An 8,059-nucleotide genomic window follows, 5' to 3' on the forward strand; every position below is an offset into this window, starting at 1 on the left:
TGGAGCATTTCTGGTTGGCAGGGCAGAAGGAAAATATGGAAAGTCACGCCATATCATTTAAAGCTTTTGTTCAGAAGTGATGCATATCATTGGCCAAATACAGTCTACGAGAACTAAGAAAGTTTTATTTTTTTAGATTATCACCTAAAAAAATGTTGATGTAATTTGGAGGACCTGTGCATTCACCTTTAGACCGAGAACAGCCTTGACATTTCAAAACTATGTTGGCTTCAGTGATTAGCTCACATCAAATAGTACCGCTGGGTTGTTTTATGAGTGCTCCCTGGACTATCAGAGGCAATTGGAGAAAGTAAATGATCCTGATGTTTTTGCCCCAGTTGAAGCCAAATGACATCACCAGTGTACAACGAAGATGTCTCAGGGCTTTGAACACAGAAGTGGAAGGATTTAGTCATCACAGGTGCATTGCAATATAAGTGTGCCAAACAACAACAGCAACAGCAAACAAATGTGTGCCGTAGCATTTCTACTATACTTATGTTTAAGATGATAATTTAGTTTGGGGCACCTGGGTGGCTCAGTCAATTAAGTGTCCGACTTCAGCTGAGGTCATGATCTCGCAGTCTGTGAGTTTGAGCTCTGTATTGGGCTCTGTGCTGACAGCTCAGAGCCTGGAGCCTGCTTCAGATTCTGTGTGTGTCTCTCTCTCTCTGCCCCTCTCCCACTTGCATGCACTCTCTCTCTCTCTCAAAAATAAACAAACATTAAAAAAATGTTTAAAAAGACGATAATTTAGTTTAAGCTAAGTATCATTAATCATGTTAAAATAATGTTTGAAAGGATTTTTAAGGTTTCATTTAATTTAATTTTTTATTTATTTTTAATTATTTTTAATTATTTATTTTTATTTTGTAAGCGGGCTCTGTGCCCAGCATGGGGCTCGAGCTAATGACCCTGAGATCAAGACCCGCATGCTCTACCAACTGAGCCAGGCCAGCATCCCTAAATTAGTGCTATTAATTTGACATTTATTGGTTTGATGGTTTTGTTTTTATTTAGTTTGTAAAGTTATTTTAGTTTATGATTGTATAAGACATCTAAACATAAAGAGTTGATGACACTTTTATATTTTCTGTAAGTAAAATGCTGATAAAAAGTGCTTTAAAGAACTTCCCCCCCCTTTTAAAGGGATAGCCAGGCATTACTAAGATTTGAGGAATATTGAGGTAGGCAGTGAGAATGCATTGGAGAATTTTGTGGATGTGAGAGAGGTGGTTAGGGCTGTGCCCAAGAAACCTGATCTGACAACAATATGTATTGTTTACTAGAGAAAGAAAAGACTGGAAGAGGAGACAGAATGTGATTTCAAGAATCCAGGTGTGTGGTAGGAATAGTTTATGGGAATGGAAAAGAAGGGATAGATGGACAAGATGTTGGCAGAAGCATCAATGGGAAGTTTTCAGGGTCTACTTTGATGTAATGGAGGGGAGGAGAAGAAGGAATCAAGGCTCTCTTGAGATTTTTATTCCCTGTAAAAAAAAAAAAAGAAAATAGGAGAACCATGAGCAGAAGAAGCTAGAGAAATCGAGAATCAGTTTAGCAAAGACAGAGTTTAATTTTATTTAAAATTTTAAAAAAGATTTTCTTTTACCTTTTGAAAGTTTATTTATTTATTTTGACAGCAAGAGAGAGCATGCATGAGTGAGTGGGGGAGGGGCAGAGAGAGAGGGAGAGAGAATCCCAAGCGCCACAGGGCTGAACTCACAAACCATGAGATCATGATCTGAGCTGAAACCAAGAGCTGGATGCTCAACTGACTGAGCCACCCAGGCACCCGTAAAAGATTTTGTTTTTAAGCAATCTCTATACCCAACACAAGGCTCAGACTTACAACCCTGAAATCAAGAGTCACACTCCACCCACTGAGCCAGCTGGGCGCCCCAATAGAATTTAACTTTTGACATGATATTTAACCTGTTAATAATAGTTTTCAAATAAGTCAATACATTTAAAAGATATAAAAGTAAAGAAGAAAAATAATGCTTTTTGAGTAAGGGATGCTAGTATACTAGTTTACCTATAAACAGTATTATTTTTATGTCTCCAGTACCTAGAACATTGCTTGGCACATATAATGCATTCGATAAATGTTAGATGAACTGAATTAGTTGAAATGAATTAAATAGGACTCTTTGAAAAGATTAATCACTTTGATGTCTTCTTCTGGCATTACAGCTAAATAAGAGCTTCGAAGAACCCTGCTGTTTCAGAGCAAATAATATTCTGCATAGAACATACTTCTTTTTTTTTTTAATTTTTTTTAACGTTTATTTATTTTTTGAGACAGAGAGAGACAGAGCATGAACGGGGGAGGGTCAGAGAGAGGGGGAGACACAGAATCGGAAACAGGCTCCAGGCTCTGAGCTGTCAGCCCAGAGCCCGACGCGGGGCTCGAACTCACGGACCGCGAGATCGTGACCTGAGCTGAAGTCGGACGCTTAACCAACTGAGCCACCCAGGCACCCCCTAGAACATACTTCTTGAGACATTGCTTGTCTTCCCAGAGGAAGGGGATATATATATTCAGGGAGCACTCCCAATATACCATTGAACTGGAGCGGGAATGGCAGGGAACCAGGACCAGGGAAGGGAGCCGTGGGGGGAGGCAGACTCTCCCTGAAAATATGTGGCAACAGAGGCGTTGCTGTTGGGATAGTGAACCTTGGGACAATGAGAAGGTAGGGAAGATGACTCCTGCACTGAGCCAAGCCCTTCAACCTGAAGTAAGCCCTTGGCTTCTTGGAAGAAGCAGAAGCACACGTTCTTCAGAGGAAAGCTTTGCCAGATTTTGCCCACCAAACTCCCACTAATTAAATGGAAATGGTGAGCTCTCAATCAAAGATTATGAAACCCATGGTAAGGAAATTCAGAAAGATTGAAAACCAGCGGGAACAACAAATAGTAGATTTGGACTCTTCAAGGATGGAGATATTCAAGTGATCGGGTATTGAGCATAGAGCAGTTGGGTTTAAGGAAATAAAGGGCACAATGGTAAATCTAAGCATACAACAAGATTCTATCAGGAATGACCAGGCAAAATTGAAAAAAAAATTTAAATCTGGGAAATGAAAAATACAAGTGTTGAGATAAAAAAAAAATTCAGTAGCAGATTAAACAGCATATTAGACAAAGATGGAAAACAGTAAAGAGAAATAGAGTGCTCCAGGGTATATATATATATATATACACACACATATATAAAAAAACCCCAAACCTCCAAATATTTATCTACAGAAAAATGGATTAAAGGATGTTATAGTTATAAAATGGAGTAATAAAAAGCACTGAAAATGAATCACCTGTTGAGGGGCCTGGGTGGCTCAGTCGGTGAAGCATCACACTATTGATTTCCACTCAGGTTGTGAGCTCACAGTTGTGAGATCGAGTCCTGCATTGGGCTCTGTGCTGAGCCTGGAGCCTGCTTGGGATTTCCGCTCTCCATCTCTCTCTCTGTCCTTCCCCACCCTCTCAAAATAAATAAACGTTAAAAAAGTGAACTGTATTTCCAAGCAACAACATAGATTATTCTTGGAAGCATAATCTTAAGTGAAAAAAAAATCAACTTACAAAACCTCATATAAAAAGCTGTGTTTGCTTTTTAGTGCTCAAAATGAGGAAACTCAATAGCATAGTGTTTAGGTGCACATACATCATAGATAAAACTATAAAAGAGGAATAGAATGATAAACCAAATTTAGGATGGTAAATGCTTCTGGTAGGGAGGTCGGAGGATTAGTTAGGAAAGAGTGCATAGGTAGATGCAAATTGTTTACAATTTTATAATGCTTAAGTAGTAATTTTGTTGATTTTTATTATATTCCTATGCTTTATTATTTATTTAAATGGTATAGTTTTCTTGTCCATGCATAAAACATATAAAAATATAAAAAGAAACAAAATATTTTAAAATTAACCTTTTACAAATTGGGAGTCATTGTTTTCTGAGTGAGCCGTTTGATTTGACCATAATTTTCATCTAGCTTCCTCAAGTAATACACCCTTTCCTCAAGTTCTTTATTCATAATAGTTTCTGTGGCATACTCATTTTTTTCTGGGACAAAACCCAAAGGAAACCTTTGATCATTTTTGTTTAACGGTTTCTCCTCCAAAAAATGTTAGTCACACGAAACTGCCAAAAGATTTAAACAGTCCCCAATGAAACATCTGTTACCCACCCCCCCCGCAAAAAGTCTTTTAGACCATGTCATTATGATGCAATAGTTCATTTGAAAAAATTTAACTTCATTTTATTTCCATAGGTCTGTCATGTTCTGCGATGTATTGGTTCAAGTCGCCTAGGAAGATGAAAAATCTGATAAAGGAAATTCTGAGTTAAAAAATGACACATACAGACCAAGTGACAGTGGCTTCTGAAGAAAAATCTTGCATGTCCTCCTTCTTCCCCTTTTGGGCATAGCTGTCCTTTTCTCTCTAGTTTGGACATCCTAGGAAATGATTTTCCAAGAAGTGCCTTCTGTTAGGAAAATCTATTGAGATGTCTCTCGGTTCTCCACTTTGACACCCAAGCTGCTAATCTCTGCTGCAGAAAGTGGTGCAAGCTTGAGGACCATGTCATTCGTGATAATGGCCTCTAGCTTCACCTGGCCTGCACTACCATGCCAATATGCCTACCCCAGCAGCACTGTTCTGTTTTTAAGAGATGGAATGAACCTATAACTCCACAGAGACAACAGACACAGGCTAGGCATGAAGTCCCTTCGTCTTATACCCCATCTCTCTACATTGAGGGTTTTCCAGTTCTTATCTTATGTTGGCTCTCTGTAGCATTTAATGCTACTGACCTTGCTGGACAGGAAATGTAAGTTTAGTGAGCAAGAGTGAGATTATAGGGTGGGGACTGGGTGAACCAAAGAGCTGATTTTTTCTGTGTGAGAATGTGAACTGATTATCTTCTGGGCTTTCTAAAGATACCGGAGCTATGGATGTTAACTAGCTACAGAAGCCCAGAAAACATCTATCCCTTGTGATTTCCCGTATGATGGAGACTTTGCCTGTTTCTTCCATGCTCAATTCTGGTTATCTTAAGGAATCTGTTGTGGCTTCAGCCACAGCTGGACTACAATGCCTTCCCCTCTTCACCTGCTTTTGCTGGAATGGTGGGAGCAGTTTTCTGTGTTGGAGACCAGATGCCTTTTCTTGTAGAAATGCTCAATTACAGTTGGACCAGAACCCTTAGTGCAGTGTAATCCTTCAGATACGTTGTGGGTTAAAGAGGCATGCAACTCTGCTTTTGCGTGGGAATCTAAACAACCTTTCATGACACTGCTTCTAGGGGAAAATGCAGTTTGAGTTCCAAATAATTGCCTTATAAACAAACACATTCAGTGCCTGTGTTGGGAACTGCCTGTTCTGTGAGCTAAGAAGTTAGTTGTTTTTTACAAAGTGGATTTTTCCCTTCTGTCCTTAGGCCAGCCACGCTTTTCTGAATCATGTGTTGTGTGTTTTACATCAATTAAAATAATTTTCTCTGAAATTATACTAGAACACCTGTTCATTCATCCATCAATGTGTCTATCCACTTCTTTGAACAGTATGCTCATTTTTAATGTGCTATTGATATAGTATTTATTAAAGTCTTTCTACTTTTTACTATTCTTGTACCTGCTAAGGATTTTTGTTGGCATTGAGTGTATGTAGTTTGCATGCACGAAAGCTAAATGGAAAGTTTCAGTACTCGCTTTGGCAGCACAGATACTAAAATTGGAACGATGCAGAGAAGATTAGCATGGCCCCTGAGCAAGGATGACATACGAATTTGTGAAGCGTTCCAGATTTTCCAGATGTGTAAGTAGAACTTTTGTTAAATCAAAAAAAGAAAAAAGAAGAAAGAAAGTTTCATTGGTCTATACGATTCTCTGCTATATGCTAAGGTCTTCCAGGGCAGGACTAAGTCAGTCTCCTTTGCACCCTTTTTGCTGAAGAAGTCTTTTCTTGCACTGAACTGAAACACCATAGTTCTGACCCATTTTGAAATACATTAGCATGGCACTTGGCAATGAAGAACTTACCTCATTATAGCTGTCTTTCTTGGCCACTGAGATCAATCAGGTTCAAATCTAGATTAGGTGATTATTGCTTTCAAGAATAAAGAAATTCTTTCATATCCTTGTGGTAGGCACTGGCTTGCTCATCACACACATTTCCTCCTCTAATGTGAGTGCATTTCCCAAGATCCTTTGTAGTGAGAGGTGGCCAAGTTCTAGGCAATGAAAGGTGAATGGAAATGAGCGTGCCACTTCCAGGCTCTGGCTGACAGACACTTCCCATGTATAACTTCCCATGCTCTTTCCCTGTTTGTTGGATGAGTGCGGAGGACTGTGAGGCCCAGGAGGAATATAGAGTACCCAAGATGGAAGTAGCCTGGGTCCTTGAGTGACCATGTGGAAGTCCACTCAGTCAGCAACGCCCATTTCTGACGTCATATGAATAAGAAATAAATTTCTACTGTATTCAGTCACTGAGATTATGGGGTTTATCTCTTTTAGAAGCTGGCATCACCCTGACTAATACAATTTTCCTTAAACATATTTGAGAACTGTTTTGTCCTTTGTATATGTAGATGATGATTATATTCTGATAGCAGTTCTCTAATACCAACTGGGTGTTCTACAATTCAAATCAATTCAATTCAATTCAATTCTGACACTAAGTAGAGTTAGCCCAAATCCCTTAACCTACAGGTTAAGGGGCTCAGTCCTATATTGCTTCTCCCACTTCAGACGCCAGCTACATACAAGTCCTGGGTATTCCCAAGCCACCTGCACTTCTGCCTGGCTAGCTACAAATCTGGGAGTTCCCATGACCATTCCTACCTTCAGGTTCAATAATTCACTAAAATGACTCAGAATCCATAGAAAGTGTTATACTTATGATTACACTTTTATTGTAGAGCTTACAACTCAGGAACAGCCAAATGAAAGAGATGAATAGGACAAGGTCTGGGGGGCAGGTGGCATAGAGCTTCTATGCCCTTTCCTTGTGGAATCAGGGCACACTATCTTCCAAGAGCATCCATGTGTTCACCATTTCATTATGTAACATGATGGATTAAATTATTGGTCACAAGATTGAACCCAATCTCCAGCTTCCCTCCACTCCTTAGAGGTGGGGTGGGGGTGGGGCTGAAAAGTCCAACTGTCCAATCATATGCTTGGTCTTTCTGGTCACCAATCCCATCCTGAAGTTATCTAAAGACCCACCATGAGTCACTTCATTAACATAAACTCAGGTATGAATGAGAGAGGCTCCTTAGGTATAGCAAAAGACACTCTTATCAGGAAATTCAAAGGATTTTTGAAGCTCTATGCCAGGATTGGGGGACAAAGGCCAGACATATTCTTTATTATATCACAATGGTAAATGACAAAGGTCAAAAATTGATTGTTGGAGCTTATTGACCAAAGAAAGTCTCTGAACAGGAGCTTGCCCACTAGACCATTTCTCCTCAAGCTCTAAAATTTTCTCCTGCATCCTGGATCTTCTTAGTTCCTCACCTCTGTTACACCTCTAACATGCACATCCTTCCCAGTTAGGTTAGAAGGAAAGTTCACATTCATAGCTGAGTGACCAATAGTCTGTTTAACTTCACTATTGCTTTGTATCATTTTATGCCTAGAATTCTGCTTTGTTGATCATTTATTTTTTTAAATAACATTTATTGCTATTTCTGATTATAAAGTACACATATGCTAATAAAAACCTTATACTGAAGGATAGCTACTATTAATATTATAGTATATTTGTTTACAGTCCTTTTGCATGCATGTCTTTGTGGAAAAATTTTTTCTCTTTATACAGTTACGATTATATTGCATATTGTTTGGTAATGCATTTTTCCCTTGCCTTTATATCACAAACATCCCTTAGGTCATTCAGTATTCCTTGAAAACATCACTTTTATGGCAATAAAAATCCATATATGTACTGTGTCTATAGATCTATCATAATTTACTTAGACATTTCCAGGTGGTCTGAGTATTTTGGCTTTTGTGTTCTCAGTGTTATAAATAGTATTATG

The 8,059-nt window shown here is 38.9% G+C and overlaps 1 non-coding gene across 1 annotated transcript; it reads left to right on the forward strand.

The window, feature by feature from the left end:
- Positions 1-5,712: 5,712 nt before the first annotated feature.
- Positions 5,713-5,819, forward strand: LOC122478062. Its single transcript, XR_006295829.1, has one exon. It is a non-coding gene; the product is annotated as a U6 spliceosomal RNA (small nuclear RNA).
- The last annotated feature ends 2,240 nt before the right edge of the window (positions 5,820-8,059 follow it).

The sequence above is a fragment of the Prionailurus bengalensis genome, chromosome X, assembly GCF_016509475.1.
Source record: "Prionailurus bengalensis isolate Pbe53 chromosome X, Fcat_Pben_1.1_paternal_pri, whole genome shotgun sequence".
NCBI classification, from domain to species: Eukaryota; Metazoa; Chordata; class Mammalia; order Carnivora; family Felidae; genus Prionailurus; species Prionailurus bengalensis.